Here is a 27,563-nt window from a genome sequence, read left to right on the forward strand (position 1 = left end):
CTGAAATCAGTCAATCTGCATGTTCGAACCTTGTGCTGGTATACTGGTATATAATATTTACATGGTACAATGTTGTTACTAGACCTTCGAGAGAGTCTAATTGCTAACTCACATCAGGGCTTGGTATTTGAAATATTTCCTGGCAGCAATAATAAAAAAAAAGTAAGAAACAATAAACCTTTTAAGGCAGAATTAAGATTATTTACGACTTTAATTAAAATTGAAAACTGGCATTATTTCAAAAAAGCCTTTACAAAAATGTGAATTCATCAAAAATAACCATAAAAATTCCAAGGTGATAAAGGCACAGTGGAGTAATGGTTCCAGCCCTAGGGAATTGTTTTGTTGAAAAGAATAAAACCCTTTCTGTCACACCCTGTTAGTCATGGACTCATTTAATATCCCTGGCCTGCCAGCCTCTAATCCTTTTTTTAACCCCTCTCCCCCGCCCGCCCCCTCCCCCAAAGACACTAAATGACATTATTTTGGTCTTAACGTTGCTGGCCCGACTCTGAAATCAGGGCCATGACAAGGCACCTCGAGCTTTAAAACAAATGTTTATAAGGAGGGGCAGAGATCTTTTAAGCTATGCCCTGGCCATTGGCATGTGGCCCTTTTCCACACCTGTTGGGTCCTACTAAAAAACCAAGAACCTGAAATCTCAGCTAAATATTATTTATACAGAAAAAAGAAAGAAGAAGAAGGGGAAAAAACACTTCTCTACAAAGGAATTGGGATAATTTGGCTCATTGCATGCAGAGAGTAACTTTTCTCTTTGTCTAATGTGTGCACACCCACACATCCCATCAGCTATGTGCAGACTTCTTCCGTGGAATGTGCTTTGCAGATATCGAGTTTATTAAATAGAGGGCTACACAGATAAATAAGTAGTGAAATACTCAAGTCACCAGTGAAGGTCTCTAGTGAGAGCAGAATCTAGCCTGCTGAGCTGAAGGTAGATTCTATCCTCCAGCCCTGGCTGACAATGGGTGGTGAAATGAGAGAAAATTAAGGCAATGAGCCACTTGGAATTTTCCTCAAGGCTGTGAGCTTTATCAGAATTTTTTCATTTTCACCTTGGAAGTGCCATAAGCATGCGAGTTTCCTTCAACTCTGGCCCATTATCAAAATGCACTTTTTTTAAAGTGAATTTTTTAGAAGAACGCTGGGCCAACAGAGATGACATGACTCTTCCGTCTATTTCACACTTCCTCCATTCCAAACTTTCGGTGTGATCTGTTAAATGTTTGTTACACGTTCACCTTTGGCCCACCGTGGTTGATGACTTTCACTTTGGGGACCTCAATGCAAGCTGTTCTAAACCAAGCACAGCTTTTGAAACGTGTGTGAATGCAGCATGTATTATATTTCCTACTTAGAGAACAGCTCTATATAGTTTCCTGGCTAGAATAGAGCAGCTTATTTAATGCAACTCTGTTCACATGGAACTGACAATTCTTTGGAATCTGTTCAGAGCCACGTACATTCAAAACTGTAAACAATTTCATTAAGCACCATGTAGGTTAGCTTTGCTCTGTGAAGTTGTTGGAATCTTAAAAACTAATGTGAAAAAATACAGTTTTCCCTAAATGGAAGCTTGGGTTAGAAGAGCCATGCGGCTTCTCTGTCAGTTGTTTACTGTTACCATCTACATGGGGGATGGCATGCACAGTGACCCATAATCAGAGGCCTTCCCAGATTGTGACAATCCCCTCCCTCCCTCCTTTCCTTTCTTCCTTCTCTGCTCAGGAATAAACAATCACTCCAACTTCTAATGGACTGTCAAAAATGGGCACATATCATGGACATATAATTTCAAGATGAGCTAGCTCCCTTCCTTTCCTCTCACATTTAAGAAATCATATTGGAATTGGAGTGAGAGAGATGATATTACAGGACTGATGTTAAAACAGCACTAATATGTTTGTTTTTTATTAAGCAAGTCACTTACTAACTTCAGTACTTGTTAACAATTGCCGGTAACAAATTATTGATATCACACCTCAAAACAATGGTAAAAGATACTGCCTGCCTGAATGTCTTGGTGCCACAGTTAAGGTTAACCGATTTCAGGAAAGGCTGTGGGTATGCTTTTGTAAAACAAATATTTTTGGTTCAAAATAGATGAACTAATAATAATTAAATTTAAATGAGGAAAAAAAAAAAGTCAAGTTAATCCTAGGCCTATAGTACTGATTTGGATTTTAAACCATGTGTCTGGAGGCTTCTGTTTTAAGCAGATCCAATGTATAACCAGCTATGCTTTCGATAGCATTTTGATGGTACATGGTGATTGGAGTTGTTTAAAGGAATTGAGAACTCACATTTGGGGGTGGGAAAGTGGTGTGCAGGAGCAATTGTCCATGAGAGTACGTGGTGAGAAAAGGCTTATGTTCTTTTCTGGAGAGATCGGAGAAGCTGGCTTCAGCCTTATAAACACAGAAAAATAAATGTCATTATCCCTGGGCCTAGTGGCCCAGCATATTTTTTAGTTCTTAAATCAATGTTTCCCAAAGTGTGTTCTTTGGAACACATTCCACAGGATGTTATTCAATATTTACCTTTAAAAAGTGTTTGCTGTCCTATTAATCTGAGAAATGCTGAGTTAAATAGTATTTAATGGTTTCCTTCTTGCAAGAGTTCTCAGACCCTTGGATATACTAATATTCCAGGGGGAAGATAACATTAAGTATTGCTCAAAATTACTTGGCCAACAAACAATCTTCCTTTTCCTCTAGAGCTTCTCATCAAGTTGCTCTTCTAGTAAATTACTTGAGAGATACAGTCTCAAGTACTTTTATTTATTCCATTCAACAAATATATTTTAAGTAGGTACTGTGTGTCAGGCACTGCATTAGACCCATAGATGCAAGTGTATATATGACAGACACATACATTCTCTGTCCTCATAAAGCCACTTTGCCTTGGCGAAGTCTAATAACAATAGAGAGGTAAACAGAAAATAGTAACGTAAGTGCAAGCAAGGCAACACGAGGGAATTGAAATGGAGATTACAGAGGGGGACTTACTGAGGTGAGATGGTCAGGAACTCATTGAAATGACCACTTTAGAAATGAGAAAAATGTACTAGTTGCAAAATTTTTAAAGAACTACTTAAGTCAAAATACTATACCTTACTGTTTGAGCTTCTTTTAAAAGAACCTGGTACTGCCCAGCCCGTGTGGATCAGTGGTTGAGCGTCGACCAGGAGGTCACAGTTCAATTCCTGATCAAGGCACATGCCTGGATTGTGGGCTTGATCCCCAGTAGGGGGCATGCAGGAAGCAGCTGATCAGTGATTCTCTCTCATTAATGTTTCTATCTCTCCCTCTCCCTTCCTCTCTGAGATCAATGAAAATATATTTTAAAAATTATTAATAAGATACAATTTTTAAAAACCTGAGCACAGCAGTATTCAGGATCACTGTAGCTTGTTATAATCGCACTTCTCTGCAGCCTGTCCTCAACAATGGTTCCGTCAAAGGGACTGGATGCCAGAGAGCGAAATGGGTAGCTTACATCTCCCACCTAAGAAAAGGGCTCAGATGGTTAGCATTTGTGGTTCACAAGCGAGGCCCTGCACCAGCTCTGAGGATTTAGAAACAAGTAAGACCTGAACTTGCCCTCCTGAAGATTTCATTTCAACAGGAGCCACGAGGAGACACTGGCTTTCAGTGCAGTAGAAGAAATGCTGTGATCCATTTTTGCATAGAAAATGCTTAGGAACATGGTTCCTGAGATTTCCTTTGGAAATGATGGAGACCCTTAAGTCTTAGGCTCTGTTGTTTGAAAGCAAGGGGGGTATCTTTGGGTTTTTACATTATTCTCGATTACGTTCTAATACTTTGTCTTGAATGGTAAAGTAGTTTTATTTCTCTTCCCCCTCAAAATTCTTAATTGGGACAAAAAAAAAATAGGGGTGTTTGACACATCTCTGGCCAACTATGCAAGGAATGAGGACCCTGTGACAAGTGCTTTAATGAGCAGTTGAGGCTGTACAGTGCCTAGCACAGCTACCTTATGGAAATAGTTCCTATATAATTGCTTTTTTGATTGATTGACAGTCGGACAGAAGCCTTCTAAGCTTCTCATTCCCTTTTTCTTATTAGATTTTGTGGATTCTCCATGAAAATGATTTTTGAATAAAAGCATTTAACTCAGACTCTCTGCTGCCTAAATATAATGTCCTGAAATATCATGACATAGCTCACCATTGCCTTCGTGGCATTCACTCCTCATCTCCACATCTGAAATGTTTCCCGTGTGTAGCTATGCTGGTTCTGCTAGTTCTCTTTTGTCTTCCCTTTTCAGCTTTAGTTGCATTTTGTCTCTGATATCCATGGGCACTCCTTTCCCATTTGTTAGCATCTTGGCTCTCGGAGCTGTGAAGATTTATTTTCAGGGTGACTTCACATGCGGGCTTGGATAAGCCTAATGTAAAAACTTCTCATGGTGGATACTAGGCAGGTGGCTGTGTCTTGAATTGGACGTCAGGAGGTATGGGCTTCTTTTAAGCTTTGCCATGAATTGCTTCGTGATTGAGCTTAAGTTACATTCCCCTAGTTTTTCCATTTACCCATCTTTACAGCTAGCTTAAAAGGCAAACACAGGGCCTCAGAGGTAAAAGGGTAGCAATTTCAGTAGAACGCATTGTTGTATCACATACCTGCAACCCAGGGCAGTGTATTGTGACTGACAACAGAACAACAGTGTCCTTGGAAATATTTTTCTTCCCGAGAACTAAGTATTCTTTTAGATGGAAGCATCTTTCAGTGAGTACTATAGCCAGTCTTCCTGGGTTATGCAGATGCTCGATAGCAATGGGTGGAAAAAAGATGCAAACAAGGGAAATGAAGCTGAGACCCAAACCGGAAGGAATTAAAATCAAATTTGAACCAGTGATATTTGTTTCTATTCTGGGATCATTAATTTGAGGCCCATGGACTGTAAGGGGGGTCCATGGATGGATAGATAGGTTTTAGGAAGCTCATGAAATCCCAGAAATTATGGGGAAAATGTCCCCCCCGCCCCCACTAGGGAAAGGCTCCATAGAGTTCACTGACTTTCCAAAATTAAAGCACTCTGATGACCGCCCCCCCCAAAAAAAAAAAAAAAAAAAAAAAAAAAAAAAAACAAGAACAAAAGAACTCCCACAAAGGGACACAGGGAAATTCTGGGAGGTGGTGAATATGTCTGTCACCTTGATTGTAGTGATGGTATCACAGGTGTTAACATTATATCCAAAGTCATCAAATTGTGCACTAAATATATGGAGTATTTTTATATATGAGTTATACCTCACTAGAGCTGTTTAAAACAAACAAACATAAAGACCATATGAGCCCAGTGCAATGCAGGACTCCTAGTGACTTTTCCCATAGTTCTCACACTCAGAAAGACTCTGCCCAGCAGAGAAGAATCTAGCTTCTCATGCCCCAGAGGATTTACTGCTGCTTACCCAGCATTTACCCTCAGTTTGATATTTTGCTAAGCCCTTGGGTGTACAAAAATGGTAAGATGCACCCCTTTTCCTTGAGGCAATCTGAGGTATTAAAATTGGATTTTGACAAGGGGTGGGATGATTTATAGATAGTGTGTTGAAGTGTGGAGTGGAGATAGACCAGAAGTAATTGAACTGGTTAGGACAGTAAGCACTTTTGTAAGGTTTAATGGAGGTCTGAAAGAGGTTAGTGGCATTTGGGGTGAATATGAGTGGACAGGGAGTGTTGATGAATTGAAATCCAGGGTTGAGGGGAAGGGAAGATCCAAGATGGTGCCCACGTTTCTAGCTCCAAGGATTGGATGAGCAGTCCACATGTGGAATTCTTCCTCCAGGAAACCTCACATCCGTTCTTAAAGCCTTTCAACTGATTGGATTAAAAATCAACTGATTGTAGATGTTAATCACATCTAAAAAAATACCTTTACAGCAAACCTAGATTAGTGGTTTATTGTGTAACTGGGGACTAGAAGCTAGCCAAGTGGACACATAAAACTGACCATCACACCCATAAACTCAAATCCATTATGTTAAAATTTAACTGAGGTTACTTTATTTGAAGGTGACACTAGCCAAATGAAAATGGAGCATGGTGAACCTCAATATAATTTATATTAGTGCAAATTGATTATTCATTAGGAAAACAGAAGGAAATTAATTATTGGATATACCTGGTCCCACTCCCTTTTACTTTATCATTGACAGTTCAAAGCAAATTTGTTTATGCCAATTAATTTTTCCCCAATGTATTTTTCCCTTGTATTGAGTTTATTAGGGTGACACTGGTTAACAAAATTGTACAGGTTTCAGGTATATAATTCTATAATACATCATCTGTATATTTTATTGTGTGTTCACCACCCCAAGTCAAGTCTCCTTCCATCACCATTTATCATCCGCTATACCACTCTCCGCCTCTCCCCACTCCCCCTCCCCCACAGCAATCACCATGTGGTTTTTTGTGTCCATAAGTTTTTTTCTCTTTGTTTTTTTGTGTTCAATCCTTCTTCCTCTCCCAGCCGCCCTCCCCCCACCACCACCACCATTGCCCAGACAGCTGTCAGCCTGTTCTCTATCTATGAGTCTGTCACTATTCTGCTTGTTGCTTCATTAGATTCCATATATGAGTGAAGTAATATGATACTTGTCTTTCTCTGACTGGATTATTTCACTTAGCGTAATGCTGTGCAGGTTTATCCATGCTGTCACAAAGGGTAAGATTTCTTTCTTTTTTTCAGCCAAGCAGTATTCCATTGTGTAAACAATGCCAATTAATTTAAAGACATTGTGCAAAGAGAGTAAAAGAAGTTTATACTTTAAGCAAATAAGTGGATACTTTTTTAAACATACATTTCGTGTTGTATATCAGAGAATTTATAGAATCATACAAGTTCATCATAATGTTAACTTTTAAATCAGTCATTTTTGTCATAAGTTTATATCATATATTTGTTAATATAGTGTTTATATCATACTAGAGGCCCGGTGCACAAAATTCGTGCACAGAGGGGGATTCCCTCAACTCAGCCTGCACCCTCTCCAATTGGGGACCCTTTGTGGGATGTCCAACTGCCATTTTAGGCCTGATCCCAGGGATCTGTCCTCTCCTGCAGGCCTGATGTTGCCCCCAACTGCCCTCCTCTGCTGGCCAATTTGGTTCTGATTGGTCAGTTCCTATGCCAGCATCGAAAGCTTCACCTCCTAGGCAGCCATTGGCTCCCCACAGCACCCAGATTTGGTTCTCATTGTTCAGTTCCTATGCCAGTCAGCATCAAAAAGCTCTGCCTCCTAGACAGCCATTGGCTCCCCACAGCACCCAGATTTGGTTCTCATTGGTCAGTTTCAGTGCCAGTCAGTGTCAAAAGCTCCCCTCCTAGGCAGCCATTGGCTCCTCACAGCACCCAGATTTGGTTCTCATTGGTCAGTTCCTATGCCAGGCAGTGTCAGAAGCTCTGCCTCCTAGGCAGCAATTGGTTCCCCACAGCACCCACCTTTGGTTCCGATTGGTTGGTTCCTATGCCAGTCAGCATCTCCAGGCCTATCTCTGGGCCTGATCAAAGAGGCGGGGTTTAACAGTAGCCCCTGGGGAGGCCGGGAGAGAAAGAAAAGCCTGGCTGCTGGTGAAGATCAGAAAGAAAGAGGGAGAGAAAGAGAGAGGTAAGTACACTGATCAACAGCTTCCACTGAGGCTGCAGATCAGACCCTGACTCACTTTCTGGGTCTCAGCCACCTGAGCAGTCAGTGTTGGGTTGCCAGGCTGCAGCTGGGCAACCCAGCGCTGACTTCTGGATGGTCTGCGTTTGGTCACAGGCTTGGCCCCTTCCCAAGCCCCAGGCTTTAGGCTTGGGAAGTGCCCCCCTCCCTTTCGCCCCTCCAATGGCTGGCTGGGAGTGACCTGGGTGCCAAGGAGGTTCCTGGGACCCAGGTATGTATGCAAATTAACCGCCATCTTTGTTGGGTTAATTTGCATACTCTGATTGGCTGTGGGCGTAGCAGAGGTATGGTCAATTTACATGTTTCTCTATTATTAGGTAAGATTAAATGAAATAATGACAGTAAAACACTTATCATGGTAACTGACACATTATATATGCCCAATAAAGGTTAGCAATTATGCCTAGAATTAACTCATGTTGTCTATTAAGTGTTTCTAAGAGAGAAGACAAGTGGTGGTTGAAAATTTAGTAAGTTGTTTTTCTCTACTCCAGATTCTTCCATTAATTTATTTTGCTCTAAAAAATATTTTAGCTGATTGAAAACAATTAATGGAAACTGAAATTGTGGCATAATTATGACTTGTTCATATATCCACTTTGTGTTTTTGTAAATATAAGAAACACATTTGTAGTCATGTGTGTGGGTTTTAAAATCTCATCCCGACAAACTGACCACCCTGATGCCTGTGTTCATCCAGAGAATCCATGTAGCTGGGTTGGAAACTGCTGCCATTTGTCAGTTCTCCCTTAAATACCGTTTTGTGAATGAGAGATGGGTGGGTATTGATTTCATACTGAAGAGTTTATTTCTGTGCCCATTTTAGACGTTGGTTGTTTCCTGATTTTGCCTTTTCTAGGTTGGCAGAAGACCTCTCCTTATTTCTTTGTTATTTTAATTATTTGGTATTTTATTTCTTCTGCATATGGACTTCTGAGTCATGTACCTGGATTCTAATCCCTACACCACCAGTTTTAATGATATAACCTTGGATGAGTTACTTAATATCTCTGAACTTCAGGCTCTCATTTGTGAAATCTGGAGAGTGTCAGCAATCCCATAGGTTTGCTGTAGCTTCTAGTGAGAAACCGTGCACAGTGCTCATTACAGTCCTGCCTTAGACAGAATGCAGTCCTTGGAGAGGAGGTGGCTGTGCCCACAGGGGTGGGAGTTATGAGAAGGTGTCATGATGTAGAGGAAAATGGCTTGCTGTCCTCCATTTCTGCTGAGGAAGCTGGCTTTAATTAGTGGTTTAAAGAGGTAGTGAGATAAGAGCAAGAATTTTCTATGGGAAGAAGAGAATTTTTTTTCCTGCCCCAGCTGGTTTATTTGGATTCTTGCTTGAGGAGAACTTGACAAATAGATCTTTGAGGCTCCACTGGAGTTGTACAAGTGGAATCCTATCTCTGTCATTCAGATGTTTCAATAGTGACCATGGTAATAGAGGTAACGAAAGGGTCCTATTTCGCCTCTGTTTGATGCTTTAACATTTCAGAGCCATTTTGTATACATTATCTTATTTTATTATTTTGGCCTTTAGAGTCAGGATGGATTTTTTATGACTAATTCTACTCTCTGTAGATTGTTTCTGAGAAATGAGAAAAGTTCGTAAATGGAAAGGGAGCTAAGTATGATGCCAAAGGTGGTATGCTGTTTTCCTACAAGCCGAAAGACCTAACAGAATGTGTGCCAGAATTAGTTAATACTGCCTAATGAATAGCCGTCCATTAAATCTTGACATACTGTTTGCAATCTTGGCGTTCCACAGAACATTTTGGCAAAGATTATCCTCCCACTTAACAGATCCAGAGCCTTCTTTATAAACTGTAGCAAAGTGTCATATGACATCTTAAATACTCACTGTTTCCTCTGTTTGTTGAGTATAGACTAACTCTTTTGAGTTAACTGTTAAAGGACCAGAGATAGTTGCTGCCTCTCTCAGTAGGGCTGCTTTTTAAACTGGAATAGAAAGATTTTTTTTCCTGAGTGGCTTTTTGGGATGGGTTCCTGCTGCAGGGCCACTCACCGGGCCAGCTGTGGGCACAGCTGTAGCCCATCAGAATTATAAGAATCCTTCCATCAGAATTATAGGAATCTTTAAATGAAATCTCATCCTCCCTGCAGACCAGAATGTGGAATCACATTTAGGAAGTCCCAAAAGATATTCATAAAGCCTCTTGGTGAACTCTTAAGCTTTCTGACTTTTAAGAAAATCTTTTGTTGTTGTTGTTATTTAGCAAGTCTAATATGTGCAAACATTCTTTATATTATGAGGTCCAAAAACTACCTTCTGGAACACTGGCAGGCACGTGGACTCTAGTCCTGTCTTCCATGATTGCTTATTCTTTGTCATTAATGAACTTGCTGTTGTATGTAATCCCAGCCACATGGATTCTCTGGATGAACATAGGCATTAATACCCCCATGGATTCTCTGGATGAACATTAGGCATTTAATACCCCCAGTTCCCTGCAATTTTTTTCTTATTACAAAGCTTCCTTTTTTTTAGCATATGGATTGCATTCCTTTCTATTCTCTCTATTTCCTTTATTCCATAGCACAATTTCAACTAGGGTCATGTGAGACCTACAATGTCATTTATTGGCTATTGAGGCAAGCATTGAGACAAGGGAACCAAAGCTAAAGGACCTTATATATCATGCTGAGATGTTTAAACATAGACAATGGTCAGATATATGATTTAGAAAGATAATTAAGGTGGTAACATGGGGGATGAATTAGGAATTTTAGGTGAAAGGAGATAAGAGAATTAGGTGGCAAATTTCTATTTATCCATGTTCTTTAGATACAGTGACACATCCAAATATGACTATATCCATCTAGACCAGCCTTGGGCAAACTATGGCCCGTGGGCCGGATCCGGCTGTTCTATCCAGTTCTCTTGCTCTCCCCTCTGCTCCTTTACTTTGAATTTATATTAGTTCACACAAACACTCCATCCATGCTTTTGTTCCGGCCCTCCGGTCCAGTTTAAGAACCCATTGTGGCCCTCGAGTCAAAAAGTTTGCCCACCCCTGATCTAGACTGTCATCAATTTCAGGTTTCTCAGTCTTGTCCAGGATGCTATCATGAGAGTCTTTGCTAAATATCTTGATGAATTGAAGGCTAATTATATGTTCAGCTTTTACTTAATGGTATTTAAAAAGGAAATGAGGATTCTCTGGTTGTTATCAACAACCCCATCCTAACTCCTGTTGACTTTCTTTATTCTGAACTGCTCACCAACTTATGATTCTTTCTAGCATATTTCCAAACATGAAGTTAAGCCTTCTGGCGATAGAAGCATTTCTAGGCTTTATCTTTTTTGCCTTGTTGAAATTTGAGGTATGCATTTCCCTTTCTCCATTTTCTGGGCCTTATTTTCTTTGTACTTTCTTAAAACATATCTTTATAATCATATTTACATGTGTGTATTTTTGTAGCAGAGTTTGTGTAGCTTTAGAACCTTGCTATTTTTTCTCCAATGCTAGGTATTACTCCTCTCTCCCACCCTACTTTCAGTGATTATTTTTCTCACATTTCCCAGTCAGCACAGTCACCTGTGGGAAATATAGAAGCCAGGTAGAAGCAGATTTGTGATATACTTGATCACAGTTGCTTAACACTGGGTGCATATCTTGCCATATATTTTTCTACCATATGTAAACATACAATGGGGCTCCTCTGTTTTGATTCTTTTTAAAAGTTTTTATTTACTGATTTTAGAGAGAGAGGAAGGTGGAGGGAGAGGAGAGACAGAGAGCGAGAGAAAGAGCAAGAGAGAGAGATCCATCATTTTGTTACTCCACTTATGCACTCATTGGCTGATTCTTGTATATGCCCTGACTGGGGATCAAACCTGCAACCTTATTATATGGGGATGGCGTGTTAACCAACCAAGCTACCCAGTCAGGGCTGCTTTGATTCTTTATACTCTGTAGAATATAGTAAAAATCACTGTCATGATTAGTTTTCCTCACTCAGTATTTGCAAGGACATTGCTGGACTCTGAAAAAGGAGCTTCAGATGGGGAAAACAGATAAAGAGGTGGCAGAGAACAACAAACAAGAAGCTATACTTCACTGTATTGCTTTGGGTCAGCCTAGCCTACGAGCACCAGCTATAGGAATTTGGGTAATATCTACTCACTGTGGACTTTGAATACAAATTGTATTTTGAGATGACAGTGCAAAGGACATCCTTGACATGTCTTCATTTGTACATAAGCAAGTACAGAACTCAGTTTCATTTCTGTGTACTCAAAATAGCAGCCAAGGATGATCCATCCCCCTCCTCCTTTGTAAAAAAAAAAATAAAAAAAAATCTTATTCGTCTGTCTGAAAAAATATGTCTAGAACAAGTTCTCCAATTTTCAGGTCTTAAAAACTCAAACACATCAGGGTGCACTAAATCATGGCCTAAAGGAGCAGAGGAACCTAATTCTTCATAATGTTTTCCCCACCTCGCATCTCTCCACCCTGATGGTGAGCCTCCTCCCCACCCCAGATGGTAAGCTTGAAGTCAATCAGAGACTGCAACACAGCAGAGCATTCACACAGTACCACCTATATATCTTCCACCATCGGTGATTGCAGGAAGGGATGAATTGGCATTTAAAACATCCTGAAATAACAGTATGCATGCAATTACCCATTTTATTCTCATCCCTCGTGAAATAGGAGGTTAAAGGAAATGGGAAGAAGAACAATAATAACCACTAAATACCTGTGTAGAGCACAGTGTACCAGGCAGTTTCATGTCTGTTTACCTCTTTCACCTTCCCAATCATTCTGCAAGGTTAGCATTACAATTATTATTATAATTCCATTTTAAAGATGGAAAGCCTAAGGTTCAGAGAATCTAAATGAGTTTACAAGACACACTCAGTCAGTAGTAGAACTGTACTCCAGCTGAATTTTTCTGACTCTACATTTGGTCCTCCTTTGATTCTACCATTCTTGCTATGGGGCTGATTTTCCAATGTGGGATATTTTGTAATTTGTCAAGTTCTTGGTGTGAGAGTCATTCCCAGAAGCTCTGCAGTGGCCCTCTGTTAGAAGATGGTGGCAGGACCCTCACGCTCTAGAGTTTCTTCCTTAAAATTCTCTAAAGCCCCTTTTTGGTGGTTGGGCCAATGTTACCCCATCCAAGTCAGGAACCCTGAACCCAGACTGGTACCAGCAAGGGTACAGGCCCCCATTTCTCTCCTTTGAGGCACTCTCTCACCCTATATGTTGGGTCACTAGGGGCCCTAACAATCTCTGGGATGAGGCATGTCATGGGGTTATCCTAGGGCCTGGTATGTAGGTAATTCCAAGAATGTGGCCTGGGAGCTGACCACTCCTGCTGGCCAGTGTGGCATTTCTTTAGCTGGATCACTTGGGACTGGACCTCTGGTGTGATGTGACATACTGATTTTGGTGACTCAAATTAGTTATATAGACAGGAACCCCGCACAAAGACACTGCCCAGTGCTCTGTATATCCTAGGGATGATCCTAAAGGTGGCAGGACTTGCAAAGGGTCTAAGGTCTCTACCCTAGGTCCAGACTACTATGTTAGTTTGCCACGGTTTCAAACATGCGGGCAGAAGACATGAAACTCCTGGGTTGGAGTCAGCTGTAGCTCTAGCTAGAGTATCATCATTTTCTTCTGCCAGCTTCATAAGTCCCTATTCCCACAAGGTGATGCAAAAAGAGCCAGGTGACACTTGCATACTCAGTGGATTGTGTTACAAGAGGGAAATCCTGAGTTTAGGGAACCTGGATTCATAATGGACGTACGCATACCTTCCTTTTGCTTAGGAGGAAGACACTATGCAGTCAGTTTTCTAAAGCTGTTTGTTATAAAACATTCTTTAAAAAATAGTCCAGAAAGTCAGTCAGTACCTCTGCTCCCAATACATGGAGAAATCTGAGACCCAGGAAGAGCGCCTTTCAACAGTAGGTCCCTTTTGCTCCCCTTGATGGCAAAGGTGCAAGAACAGCCCAACAGTAACCCCAGCCTGCCCTGGAATGGCCCTAAATTGTCCCCCTGAAATAAAAGTGGCTTCTCAGTGAAAAGACAGAAGCCAGGAAGAAGGACCATGGATGTTTGGAAAACATGGTTGTATGCCTTGTGGGTCTGTATATAATTCTGACCACGCCATGCCTGTTTGTTTCAGATTCTACAGTCCTGCCCATGGACTGTGCCAGTTATCTAATGATTTGATTTGAAAATTCCACTCCTGTACCTACAATTATCTATTCCACTAGCCGGTTATATGCTTAGAACCACCACCATTACAATCATCCTCCAGTTATGGGATTGTCTCCAAAAGAGCCCTGCATAATTGTGTTTTGTTTCAGGCAAAGACAATGCAGCCGTCCTTTCATACCCATCAATATATCAGTATAGCATCTGTGTCTGTTCTCTGTGGATTTATGCAGGGAAGGTCATTTTAATGGGAATATGGGTTCAGAAGAAGTGAGAAGTGATGAGTATACTTGGACCTGGGGAAGGTAGTTTCAATAGAGTCGCTGGCGGATAAAAGAATAGTTTAAAACCATTGGATGACAAGGCTGAGAAAAACACAGCATCAGGGAGCAATGAGAAAAATGGATGAGGTGGTACTTTAGAAGTCACTGCACAATTTATTCTGGAGCCCATCCTGGTATTGGACTTTAAGAATAGATTTTAAAATGGAGCTTTACTATTCAATTTCCTTGGCTTTTTAAAGGAATGTAGGCAGTATATTTTAAAATGGATGTCAGGGGAATGATTTTAAAGGAACTACTCAAACACAGTTGTGTTTGCTCACTTATCAGTGCCACTTTCCCTTCTCAACGCCCAACTCAGCATCAGCTGTGTGCACTGTGCATGCAGAATCTTGAGCCAAACAGTATATGCTGTCCATGGCTATTGCCTCTTTGGCCACACTCCTGTGCAGGTGCGGACACCACAAAATGCCGATTACTTGCATACAAAGCAGTGATATTTACATTGATATGGTTAAGTTAACTTTGTGGTGGTGAAAGCCTCAGTTTTTCATTTCCTGCCTGGTATTTGCAATGTGGAATTGCAACACTGCATTTACGTGCATTTTTGCCTTTAAAATGTTCTGTGGTGTTGCAACATTTGAGTAATTCCCAAGGACCCTTAATCTTCCTGCAAACACGGGTTTATAAGCTAATGACCCACTCACTATCTCAGAGTAATCTCCTCCTGCCTCTGCTACATCATTCTGAGTTTGCATTGTATATCTTTAGATTGTTCCTGTACTGTCTTTTAGTTTAAATTTTACCCTTGAGGATACCAATAAAAGGATGAAAAAAAAAAGATGTTTGAAAATAATTCTAGCTCCTTTCAGGAGCAATTGTTGAACTTAAAGCTACTTTGCCTATTGTTTTCCATGAAATCTCATTTAAAATATTTTATTAAGGCAAAAAGGCTTACATGCAAGGCCAAGGACCAGTGAACAGTAGGCATGGCAACCAAGAAGCCATTTGGGAAGGGGAAAAAAAAAATGTAGTAAAGAGTGTTTTAATCCTTAACTTTAATCCCTTTACTTCCGGTTCTCAAAATGAAATATAAATCAGGGACCGTGGAGTGCTGCAATTTTTGCCTGAATGGGATGTTGGCAAAAGAGGATTAGTAATGGACAGACGTGTTTAAAAAATTTATTCACACAATTTGTTGTAAAACTTTTGAGACCACGAGTGACGAGTTCCTTTGAGTGGCATCAATGAGAACCAACAAAACATACTTTGAAACTGATTAGAGAGTTGATGCAGGGGGGACACCCCTCTTTGCTGTTATTGTTACATCATTTCAGCCTGTGGTAATGACATGAGAAACCAAGGAATTTGCTTCATTCCCCAGTAGGGAGGTAGGAGACTAGGGGGTGGGGGTGTCTGGTTGGTAGAATAGAGATATTCCTTTGATCTTCAAAATATGGGGGTAAAATTAAGTCACCTGTGTTTCACATGCTACCTTTCCTTGATGTGTTTGATTACTATGGGAGTCTCACACAGACGGGTGCTTTCCACTTCAACAGATCTTGGGTTTCTGCTAAGAAGCACAGGCTTTAGTGTCTGTGGATAATAAAGCACAATTTTTTCAGAAGGATAGATTATTATTATTCCTTAGTGTGTCTACTTTTTGTTTCTAAGATTTTCTTTTACATGAAATATTGCTGACTTGTTAATTTCTAATTAAAAATAAAATCTCTAATTTTCTTTCTTTAAAGTCATGCCAAAAATATGCAAACACCCCCCCCACACACACACACACACACACACACACTGGCTTAAAATGTTGGTTGTTTGATTATACACATCTATTTTCTCTAGTTCTATTTTGGAGAATTATTGGGGATGAAAGGGAGACATCTTTGTATGACACTTTCCTTTCCCTCAGTGTGTACATATATAGAGAGAATATTTCTTTGATAAGTTTATTTCTAGTGGACGGGGCTCTTTGTAGAGATCTGGAGTGGCTACAACTGGTACTGGTTTCCTCTAGTGTCAGAATGTGAAACTACTTCCAAAATAGCATCTTCCCAAGGGAGCTAATAATGATGACAGAGAAAGCAACATGAGGCCCTAGAGCAGTGGTTCTCAACCTTTTTAATGCCGCGACCCTTTAATACAGTTCCTCATGTTGTGGTGACCCCCAACCATAAAATTATTTTCGTTGCTACTTCATAACTGTAATTTTGCTACTGTTATGAATCGTAATGTAAATATCTGTGTTTTCCGATGGTCTTAGGCGACCCTGCTAGCGGTTCTCAACCTGTGGGTCGCGACCCATAGGTTGAGAACCGCTGCTGTAGAGCCTAGACCATCGGAAAACACGGATATTTACATTACGACTCATTAACAGTAGCAAAATTACAGTTATGAAGTAGCAACGAAAATAATTTTATGGTTGGGGGTCACCACAACATGAGGAACTGTATTAAAGGGTCGCGGCATTAAAAAGGTTGAGAACCACTGCCCTAGAGCATTTGAAAGTGGAGTCAGACACAGCAGAACAATGTGTTTGGAGTTCCTTGTAGACTTGAGAATAAAAGCATTTGTGGCAGGACACAAGGAAGAAAAATAGCACCATGTTCTCCAGCATAGAGGACAATGTGCTGTGCTGACAACACCTGTTTCTGCTTCCACATCTTGGCCTGGTCTCCTTTCTCTTCATTCTGTCAGAGCCAGCACGACCCGTGTAGTCTAGGACAGAGCTTCTGAGATACAATCCTGTCATCAAGAGTGACTGCCAGCAGTCCTCATCATCCTTCCACACTGCCCTTGGGTTTCTGGCGTTCTAGTCTAGATTTCTGGGGTGGGGTTTATAATTATTATTTTGAGATGAGATTTTGTTCATTTGCAGGGGGTGGATGATAATAAGAAAGACAAAGTGAAGTCAGTGTCCAGAGGAGGAATAGCAGATTCTAAACATGAAAATGGCTTTGGCAGAGGCTTCGTAGCCTGCAGGAATCCATAGACTAGAGGAGTCCAGGTCCTGTCTTGGTCTTCACCCCACAGAGTTTCTCTGAACCAGGCCTTCTTGCCAGTGCCCTAAGAGAAGAGCTCCATTGCACCAAAGCATCAAAAGCACATGTGGTTCATGCATCACTCTAAGATGTACTGTTCTCGGATGAGAGAGTGGACATACCTTCAGTAAAATGCTTCTGTGCATTGACAAAAATAACGCCACAGGCTAGCTCTTACATTGGTGGCATTATCTGAGGACTTGGGAAATGGCTCTGAAGTGGTATTGAAGGCTGTATGTGAGGTAGTGACCAGAGAGACCGGGGCCACAGCTGCTCATTTATTCAGAGGATGGAGGTTCTCATCTTAGGTAGGTAGATTGCCAAAAAGAGGGCATGAGTGTTTTATTCCAGGCCCACTCAGCTTGATATTTCTGTGCTCTGCTTATCAAAAATATATGCTAGACATTGAATCTTTAAAAGCATGGTAGAAAATTGGATTTGTTCCCAGCCCTTCCAGATGAATGAGAGATACGAAGTATAAATGTAATGAATTAGCATTTCCTATTGGAAGGATTGCTCATTTGCACATTCCAAGCGGCGATATATAATTGTGAATAGTATTATCTAGTAAAACTTGGCATCAATGGGGACTGAGTATTATAAGGAAATAAACCTCCCAAATGTCTTCTTCTTTTTTTTTAACTTCTGTTAAGGTTTCACTTGGCTAATTCCAATTTTATTCTTAGTTGATAATTTTGGCATGCTTAAATTACCTCACTCGTTTTCCCCCCATCATTCTACATGAATACATGGTTTTATCTGCATTTAGGGGCTACCCTAGAGAATAAGCATGGATTAATGAATTCTTAGCAGCTATTGAGTCATTTGTTATTCATGTATTTGTTCACACATTTCCCCAAACATTTATAGAGTACCTTTGGTGGGGGAAAGAAGTGTTGTTTTAGCTTGCATGGTCAAACAGACATGGTTTCTATTTATAAGGAGCTTTTTTTTGTCTTCTGTGACACACATTCTCATACATAATTTATAAATAAGTATAATACAAGTTAATATAAATAAGTAGAAAACCAGAAATAGCATCAGAATGATACAAAGAAGTTGCTGTTGGAATGTTCAAAAAGCAAGAAATGACTTTGGAATGGAAGGCCTGGGGAAACTTCAATACAGAGGTGAAACTGAATTGGTGCCTGGAGAAGGTGCAGAATGTGTGGCAGATACACAGGCTGGAGCAAAGGGGACGCCAAATGAGGGAGGCTTGTGGCCAGAAGGATAGAATGAGATGTGAATGACATGGGACATGAAGTCACACAGCTAGGTGAGAGCCAACCTGTTAAAGCCCATGAGTTTGGGCTGTAGGTAATGCTTGGTAGAGAGAGTCACTAAAGGGAGAGTGATGTGGTCATCCATGTACTTGAGGAAAATTAAACTGACTGTAAGATGGATGGGAGAGCTGAGAACAAGTGCTCTTCATTGGATGACAGCCTTCAACTTTTAGAAGTAGGCATTTAAAAAATTGTCCAAACACTCAGGCACACTAAAATCAGCCTTAAATCTTTTTGCAGACAATTCATTTCAATTAAGTAATAGGAAGGAAAAAATGACTTCTGCAGTTTGTCTCTCCCCATTCTTCCTAAACTATAGCATAGGCAGGGCTGCAGTCAGAAGTCAATTCAAAGGCAAACTATAAGGAGCTGGTAAGATACAGGGGGGAGTGATTACTGGACAGCTGGCTGCTTTAATTAAACCTTGAGATACTTGAATAAAAAGGAAATGCACACTTGACTGGATGGGATGGAATGTGTGTGGTCACATTAGTGCAATGAGCCAGTGTCAGGAGGAATTTATGAAGTTATGATAGAGGTAAACCCTCTTCTTGCTTTGGGAACTCACAACACCTTCACCAGGCCCCAAAGGGTGAAGTGAGGATGTTTCTCATAGCCCTGTGAAATTCCATATTAATAATTCTCTACTTGTCTAAAAACATCATCCTTTATTTTAATATTCTGCTTTTGAGCTGTTCCTCCAGATGAAGTTTGAATCTACCTCTGACTATGTCCATTTATGTATCATGTTCCAGTCAGAAGAAAAAAAATAAGTAAAGATGCTTAGTGTCAGTTTTAGAGTAATATTGACTTAGGAGGAAATGGTGTTTTCACAGACAAAACAATACAAAGAGTCCATGCTGAATGCCTCTCTGATTTCAACATACTTGTGAATCTCAGCTCCCCAACTCTGTCCAGGATAGCTAGATAGTAGTACAGATTTTAGTAAATAGGACATCTAGAGATATCCTCAGAGGGTTCTGAAAATGTTTTGTTGTTGGTATTGATTTCCAATATATTTTGGACTTTTCCAAAGTCCAAAGCTAGCTATCGTCTTTTTTAAGGTAATATTTATCTTCTAAAACTCTGCTAATATCTTGATTAGGATACTGTTTGGCCCCAGACTCTGTGTATGAAGCTATGCATTAGAACCCAGAGGGTTCTGATAGACTCTTTAGGCTGCATCAATAGAGGTAGAAAGTCTGGAACAAGGGATGTGTTAGCTCTGTTATACTTTGTCCTGGTCAGACAGCTGGCTCACTGCATTAGGACTGAGATATCTCCGTTCATTGGCCATTGAGGTCCAGTGCTGAGAGAAACTGGGGTGGTGAATGGAATAGTAAGCTACACGGGAGAGAAGGGACTGACACATTAGTGTCTTCTGTGTGCCAACTGCTTTGTGAATCTTCTCATTTAGTTCTGAAAGTGACCAAGATAGCACAATGGCGTTATCCTCATTTTACAGAAGGGAAACTAGATTCAGGCAGGTGGCTATATCTCCAGGATCGCACAGTGGTTGAATCACAGTTTATCAAACTAAAAAGCCCAAGCTCCTTCTACTAAAGTACCTCTTAGATATAAAAAACTAAAGGTGTTCAACCTATAGAGAAAAAACTGCTGAAGGAGGACTGACAAAGAAACTAATTCATGGACCCTTTCAGGGCTGAAATTCTGTAATATTTTGAGGCTTCTCAAATTAAAAAAACAACAACAACAAACTATAAAGTACAGTGTGAGCAAAGTTACTCTGTGTCAGTGGTCGGCAAACTGCAAGCTGCGGTTTGCCACTCTGTTGACTAATGAGTTTGCCGACCACTGACCTAGACTCTCGATTCCAATAATTACAGGCTGTTTTTGTTCCTTATGATTAAGCCCCTGTGTGGTCTAGTAGAAGAGGAGAGGAATACACCCCAGTTGGTGGAAATGATGGGGCAGCAGATTACAATTCAATTTAAAGCAAACTTTCTAATGATTAGTCCTATTTAGCAATGGAGGGAACTGAGTTGTAAGGGAGTGAATTCCCTGCCATCAAAGGGATTTGGACAAAGGCTAAGCTGCCAGCATGTTATGTGGTAATGTTGCACAGTTCAATACCATACATTTAAGTTTAAATTAATTGAAATTAGGTAAAATAATTTTTAATTTTATCTAATTGCACTACCCACATTTCAAGCATTCATTAGTGGCTACCAATAGTACATCACAGCCCTTTTCCGTTATTGAAGGAAGCTCTGTTGGAAAGCACAGCTGTAGAGTTGGCACATGAGATTATTAGACTCTAGTTCCTTTCTACTTTGAAATTGTTTCTGTAAACATTTCCCATAAATAAACACTAGTTTTGTAGAATCTACACTAGTACTGATATTTTATGTCTCTTATTGAGATGTACCCCAGCATATGTACCAATTCAATTATTTTGGTAGGTTCATTAATCAGCTCTGGATAAAAATTTTGGCCTATGGAGTCACTGCTAACCATATGGGTATCCCCTAGATAGAAGTTCAGGGTGCCTGATTGGACAGTATCTCCAATTCCCTAAGAGGTTTCTCCTAAAGCTGTTTTTCACCCTCGTATTTTTTCCTCTTTGCAAATTGGTCATTCACAAAGGAAGTTAATTTGTTAGCAGATTGTGAGAAATTAATTACCTATTATAGGCCAATGCCACTTCATAAATGTCAGTGCTAAAGAATCTCCTACAGGGAGAATTTTTAGATTCAACTGGAAATTAGTTGCAATTAATATAATAGGTTAACTTGTTGTAATTATTTTTAAGCCTTTGGGCAATGAGTTAATTCTCTGAGAGCTGCATTGCTCCAAGTGTCATAGAGAATGCTTGATGAGAATGTTCTGGTGCTAAACCTAACCCTCTGGGGGAAAAGCCTACTAGTCTCTCCTTCTGGCTGAGTTTCTCCAGAAATATATTTTGGTGGCATTTGATTTCTGGAGAACAAAGGAAAATCCCTACAAGATGATGCATAAACATTTATGTCCAGATAGACTATACTCATTGGAGAAAGGGAAAACAAAAGGCCTTTGATTGTGCCTCGTTTTCTTTGCAAGTGTGTCTCACTGCAGGCTCACAGAGTGCCTTTGCTCTTGGAGTAGAATGTAATAGCACTGAACATGGAATAATCTGGGCCCCTTTCCCTCTCCTAATTATTTCCACTCGACTCACTTAATCTTGGACGAATATTCAGTCATATCTGAAATGAGAAAATGATGGGAGTAGAATTTCCGTCTCTTGTTTCAAGCGCTTATAAACATTAACAGAATAGTCTTGAACAAAACAACAAATAAAAATCACAATTGACGGTGCCTTGTTTTTACATATTAGGAAAAATCCCTGCATTGTTCGGGAAACAGCTCAAATTTCCAAATGGAGGAGCCTTGTCAAGCCCTGATGGGTGATTTCATTATCAACGTTGAAAAACTATCATTTGGAACAAATATTCCATAATGGGAGATTGTACAGAAGCTCAGGAGCCAATTTGTCCTCTTGCACCCGGATAGAAATTAAGTCCTCTAATGGATCATTGAAGATCAGGATTATTAACAGTCAAAGACTCACAGTTTGGTTTCTGAGACTCAGAGCTGTCCCATTTCTTCCCGGTATGTCCATGAGCCTTAATGCAGGTTTATGCTTAGACAGATGCATAGAGTTCTCATAGTTGCTGAGAGCTAGATCAAGACTCCGCATGCATAAAAACTTCCTGACAACTAGAACTGTATAAAATTAAAGTTAATTGCCAAGATGAAGAAGTCGTCCATGACTGTAGGGAATCAAGCAAAGTCTGAGAGCTACTGACTGGGGTTGCTGTTGGAAAGTCTTATATAACTTAAAGGTTTGGCTCCAGTGATATTTGAAGCCCCTTTGAATGCTGATTATTCTTGTAAATGATGGTTTTGTTTTTTATGTATCCTCCACAATTAGGCTTTTAGTGTTATGCATAATATGTCAGAATACCCCACTTTCATCAAACACCTGATTACTGTACCCCTCGCATGTGGGCACATCAGGGACTGAAAAGCAGGGGGAGGGGTGTGCATTTGAGCATCCTGGAAGAGCTGCTGATTGACTCTCTGCGTTCCTGAACCAAATCAAAATGTGGGGATGTTTACAACTAGTAAGTTGGGTGCTCCTGGAGAAGACTGTGAACCAAAGATTCAGGTCTGTGTGAGTTATTAAAGAAGTGCTCCCTGGAGAATCTGACAAGGAATGAGGGAAAAGGAAGACGTTAGGCAGGAGTGGGAGCTCTGGAGCATAACTTAAAGCTTTGAGTTTATTCTACTTCAAGGCAAAGGAGCACTGGGTAGTCACGTTTGTGTGTGTGTGTGTATGTGTGAGAGATGGGAAAGGAGAATATTGGGATGGGTTTTTTCTTTAGCCATATAACACACTCAGGGAGCATGACTTTGAGTTGGCCCAAATCCAGGCCTGACATTGACCCAAATCTAAGCCTGACCTTTGCTGGCTGTGTCATTCTAGCTTTTCATCTCTACATTGGAAACCATAATAGTATGCACCTCCTAGGGTTGCTTTTGTGAGACACCTGGTATTGAGCACACAGTAGGGATTTTGTATATAGTTACTGAATTGAAATGCAGTCTTTAATTGTGTGTTGTGGTGAGTGTGCACATCCAGCGCTTTGCTAAGGGATTTGTGTGCATGATGCTCTTTTCTTCCTGACCTGAAATACTCATCCTATGATAGTGGCTTTCAAAGCACATCCTATATCAGGATTTTCCAACGAACCAGCTGGGGGGAGAGGGAAAGAGAGAAAGAGAGATAAATTAATTGATTTCAAAGATAAATTAATTGAAATTGGCTTATGTGATTGTGGGGGACAGCATGTAAGAAATCTGTATGGAGGGACCTCTGGCAAGAGCTGATGCTGCAATCCAAAGGAAGAATTTCATTTTGAGGGAAACCATAGGTTTTTGGCTCTTGAGACCTTTCACAGATTGGATGAGTCCCTCCCAGATTCTAGAAGATAATCTCCTTTACTTAAAGTCAACTGGCTCTGGATGTCAACTCCATCTACAGAATTCCTTCACAGCAACACTTAGTGTTTGGTTGGATAATTGGGTAATGCCATCAAGCCAAGTTGACACAGGACTAACCTCAGTGTGTCCATACCTCACAGCTCATGTGGGCTCTCAGAGAAGGGGAGGCAAAATGCCTCTATGGCTGTGGATAGTAATAGGGGATGAGATGAGTCTCCCAGGAAGCAAATGGTGGAGACCTTACAAGAAAGAGTTCCCTGCTCACTAACACTAAAGCCAAAGTGCTAATTGAAGGCTGTGGGGTCCTGCATGACCCCCACCTCAACTTTCAGACCTCATTTCCTGTGTTTCTCTTTCTCACACCCCAGTTCAGCCACACCGGCCTCCTTGCAGTTCCTCCTTGATATGTACTTAGTTAATTTTCTCAACTCCTTCAAGTCTTTGCTTGAATATATTTCCTCAGCCAGGCCTCCACTCTCCCCAGTATTTCCAATCCCACCTAATTCTCTCTTTTTTCTTTTTTTCCATAGCACTTACCAACTTCTATACAATTTACTTGTTTAGTTAATTGTTACTGTTTACTCCGTCCTTCAGAACATATACTCAGTGAGTATCTTTGTTTTGTTTGCTGATGTATTTGAACCCTCTGGAACAGTGTGTGGCATATGCCAGGCATATGGTTGAGGCCCAAGAAAGATTTGTTCGATGAATGAATGAGAAAGGTAAGGAAGGACAGTGCTACTCTGGAATGAATGGGGTATGGTTAGGACAGCCGAGTTCGAACTCCAGGGGTGCCATTCATATAGATTACAATGCAAATAAAGGTCCCTGGTGTTGTCCAGCACAGCAGCCCTTTAAACTAGATAATCAGTGGGCTCCAATTTTACTTCTTTCCATAAAGAGCAGTAAAGATTCCATAAAAAGCATGTCTCTCTCCTACGAGCAGGTATTAAACTGGATTGAATTTTTTAACCCTTCTTATCCCTGTGAAAGAAAATATCCAAATTGATTTTAAGACATGAATCTCATGGAACCATTTATTATTTTGAGGTCTGAAGAGAGACATAATAAGAAATGGTTACATAAAGTTCATGTGTTAAAGACAGTTTTGGGTTTTATAAGTTCCTATTTTCATAATTTGTTTTCTCTCTTCATAACCAAAAAAAATTTAGCTGTCCTCAGGATTCTTAGAGCCTGATGCTTCTGCAAGTGTGATCCCCAGACAAGCAGCAGCATCATGGCCTGAGAACTTGTTTGAAGTTCACCCCAGGCCCACTGAGTCAGCAACTCTGGGGGCCTGCAGGTGCATGCCCAGGCCTGAGAACCGCAGTGAGAGACCATCTCCCATTGAAAAATTTTCCTCTGTCTTTTTTTTAATATTCCTAGCAGCTAAGAAGATGTGTTTGAAATACACATTTTATAATTGGTTTCATATCCATAGTTGAGTTTCTTACTCCAAAGATGAAACCATATTTTATTGGAAGACATCCCTCCCAGAAGGTTCTGCTGTGTGCCTCCTGCCTCACCCATTAGGCATTCCTGGAATGTTTAAGAGCCTGAAATGATCTGGAAGGCCCTTTGCTGGTCTAATCTGGGAGGGAGGGCAAGAGGAACAGTAAACTTACATATCATTTCTTTACTGCATTACTATGCATAGTGCTCTCCGTTGGCAATTTTGCACAAGGTCCTCAAGGCTTGTTAAATGTAAGAAGCCGTTTCTAGAACCATGCCTAATCCCAGAGAAAACCAAATGAACTCTCACCACAGAGTCAGATGGAATCCCACTCTTAGAGAATAAGAATACTTGTTGAAGCTGAGGAAGAAGTGCCTGCCTTTGACTCCAAGAGTAACCCTGGCCATGAAATTCCTTGGAAAGACCTCATCCATACTGATAACTGCAAAACCCTGGAGTAACTGGTAATAGAAAGCAGAGAGACATCACATCTGTGCTTAACAGACCATGTGGGCCCCAGATCACATTTTAACAAAGGAAGATAAATTAAAAGTGATCACCAGAACTCATTCTTAGCCTTGATTTGTTTTTGCAGTTTTCCTTACACAGCATGTGTTAGGTTAGTACCAAAATAACAAACATACTTTCCAAAGGCCCTGAGAGGGCTAGGCATAAACTCAGACAGTCTTGGTCAGAGATTCCAGTGAGGCAAAGCTGATGAAATGATAATAGAATTATGTCTCATTCACCCCATGTGTTACATGCTTCTCCCCTATACTTAGGGTCATATTCTTGGACTAAGACCTGGACATATGTTTGTCTCTTTAAGAAGCTTTTTGAGATCTGAGAAATATTGCTCTCTAAATAGTAACTTTGCTAATGTTGTGTGTGTTTCTGATCAGAGTCATTGTTGCTGGCATGCTGGAAGTGTTTAACCAGCTCTCTATATAAAAAAGCCTCAGTTTCTAGCATTTGCCAGGGTCCATGGTGTATATATTCTTACTATGATTGATTTCAAACTATCAATCTGACATCATTGCATGGAAAGTTTGGAAAAGATACAGCCTATTGACACTCTTGCATTGGTTTAAAACCAGCCTCCAACAAGTCGTTGGAATGCAGAGAATTTGGAAGCAGAGGAAAGTATTCCAACACACACACACACACACACACACACACACACACACACACACACACACAAAACAAAAAACAAAAACAAAACAGAGGAAATAAATTCATGATAATAACAGTAGGAGCAAAAATCAGTTTTAATATTGGATTACATTTTCTTACAATGTTTTGTCTGTGTTTTTATGTCATTGTTTCTATATAATTTTGTGTTTTGCTTTTATCATCATGAACATTATTTTAGTGGTTGCATAATATCCCATCAAATTGATATGAGTTTATTTATTGGCCCTAATTGTGGACATTTAAGTAACATTTTCTGATTTTTGATATTGCTGTAAATAATACTCTATATCACTGGAATATTGGGTATAAATCTTCCTTCACCTTTCTTCTGGGTATATCCTTAAGCCAAATTTTATGATCAAATGGTTTAAATGATGGGTCTTGAAAAAATATTGCGAGATACCACTAGAAAGTTTGTACCAATGTACACTTCTACATTGTTTAAGATGGAGGAGGTCAATGGCGGGGGGAGGAGGGACATCTGAAATACTTTAATAATAAACAAATTTTTAAGAAAAGAATGCCTCCCTCGCTGTACCTTAACTACCACTACTTTTTTAAAGGTTTTATTAACTTGATAAGTAAAAAAACATTCACATTGCATTTCTTTTATAAGTGTGCTGTATTTTTTAATGTATATTGTCATTCTGTTTTGACTTTTTAAAGTCTTACGTTTATGCCAAGGCTGCGTGGTGAGGCAAGCCCCACCCAGGAGATTCTGCTGTGTGCCTCCCACCTTAACATTAGATAATTCCTAGACCAGAGATGATTTAAGTGCTTTAACTGATCTGGAAGGACCTTTCCTGGTTGTCTAATCTGGGAGGGAGGGTGAGAGGGACACTAAACATACTCCCTCTCCCCACTACATCTTTGGTTCATTTTCTGTTTCTCTTCTCTGGGCCCCAGGCTCACACCACTCCAGCCTTGCTGTTCCTCAGATAATCCAGGCACACCACAAGGCAGACAGGTTCTTCCTCCCTTTATGTCTGTAAGGCTCACGCCCTCGCTTCTTTCAAAGCTTTTTGCAAGTGTCATGTCCAAGAGGTTTTCCCTGATCTCCTTTCTAAAATTGCCATCCCTCCTCCATCCTCACTGTCTTTCTTCTCTGCACTGTTATTCCACTCTGGAGTATACTTTCCCTCACATGGGATTCTTAGAGTCTGGAGTTGTGTCTGACAATAAATATTTGTTGGATGAATAAGTATCCTCCAGCCCTGGGTCTAAAGGTTTACTTTTGTCTTACTAAAGACAATATTAACTTAAGTATTTCCTTTAAGCACTGGAGATGGTAACTACTTGCAATAACTGTAACAAATACATTGCTAGATTTTTAAGGTATTGTATTTTTATATAAGCAGAAGATAAAGATTTTTATGTAACAATCTCACGT

General features: G+C 40.3%; 1 protein-coding gene across 1 annotated transcript in view; it reads left to right on the forward strand.

The window, feature by feature from the left end:
• Positions 1-27,563, forward strand: part of GLIS3 (GLIS family zinc finger 3) — a gene marked incomplete at its 3' end in the record, with an annotated part of 480,703 nt that overhangs the window by 378,368 nt on the left and 74,772 nt on the right. The window lies entirely within an intron of this gene.

The sequence above is a fragment of the Plecotus auritus genome (genome assembly GCF_963455305.1).
Source record: "Plecotus auritus genome assembly, chromosome: 5".
Taxonomy (NCBI): Eukaryota; Metazoa; Chordata; class Mammalia; order Chiroptera; family Vespertilionidae; genus Plecotus; species Plecotus auritus.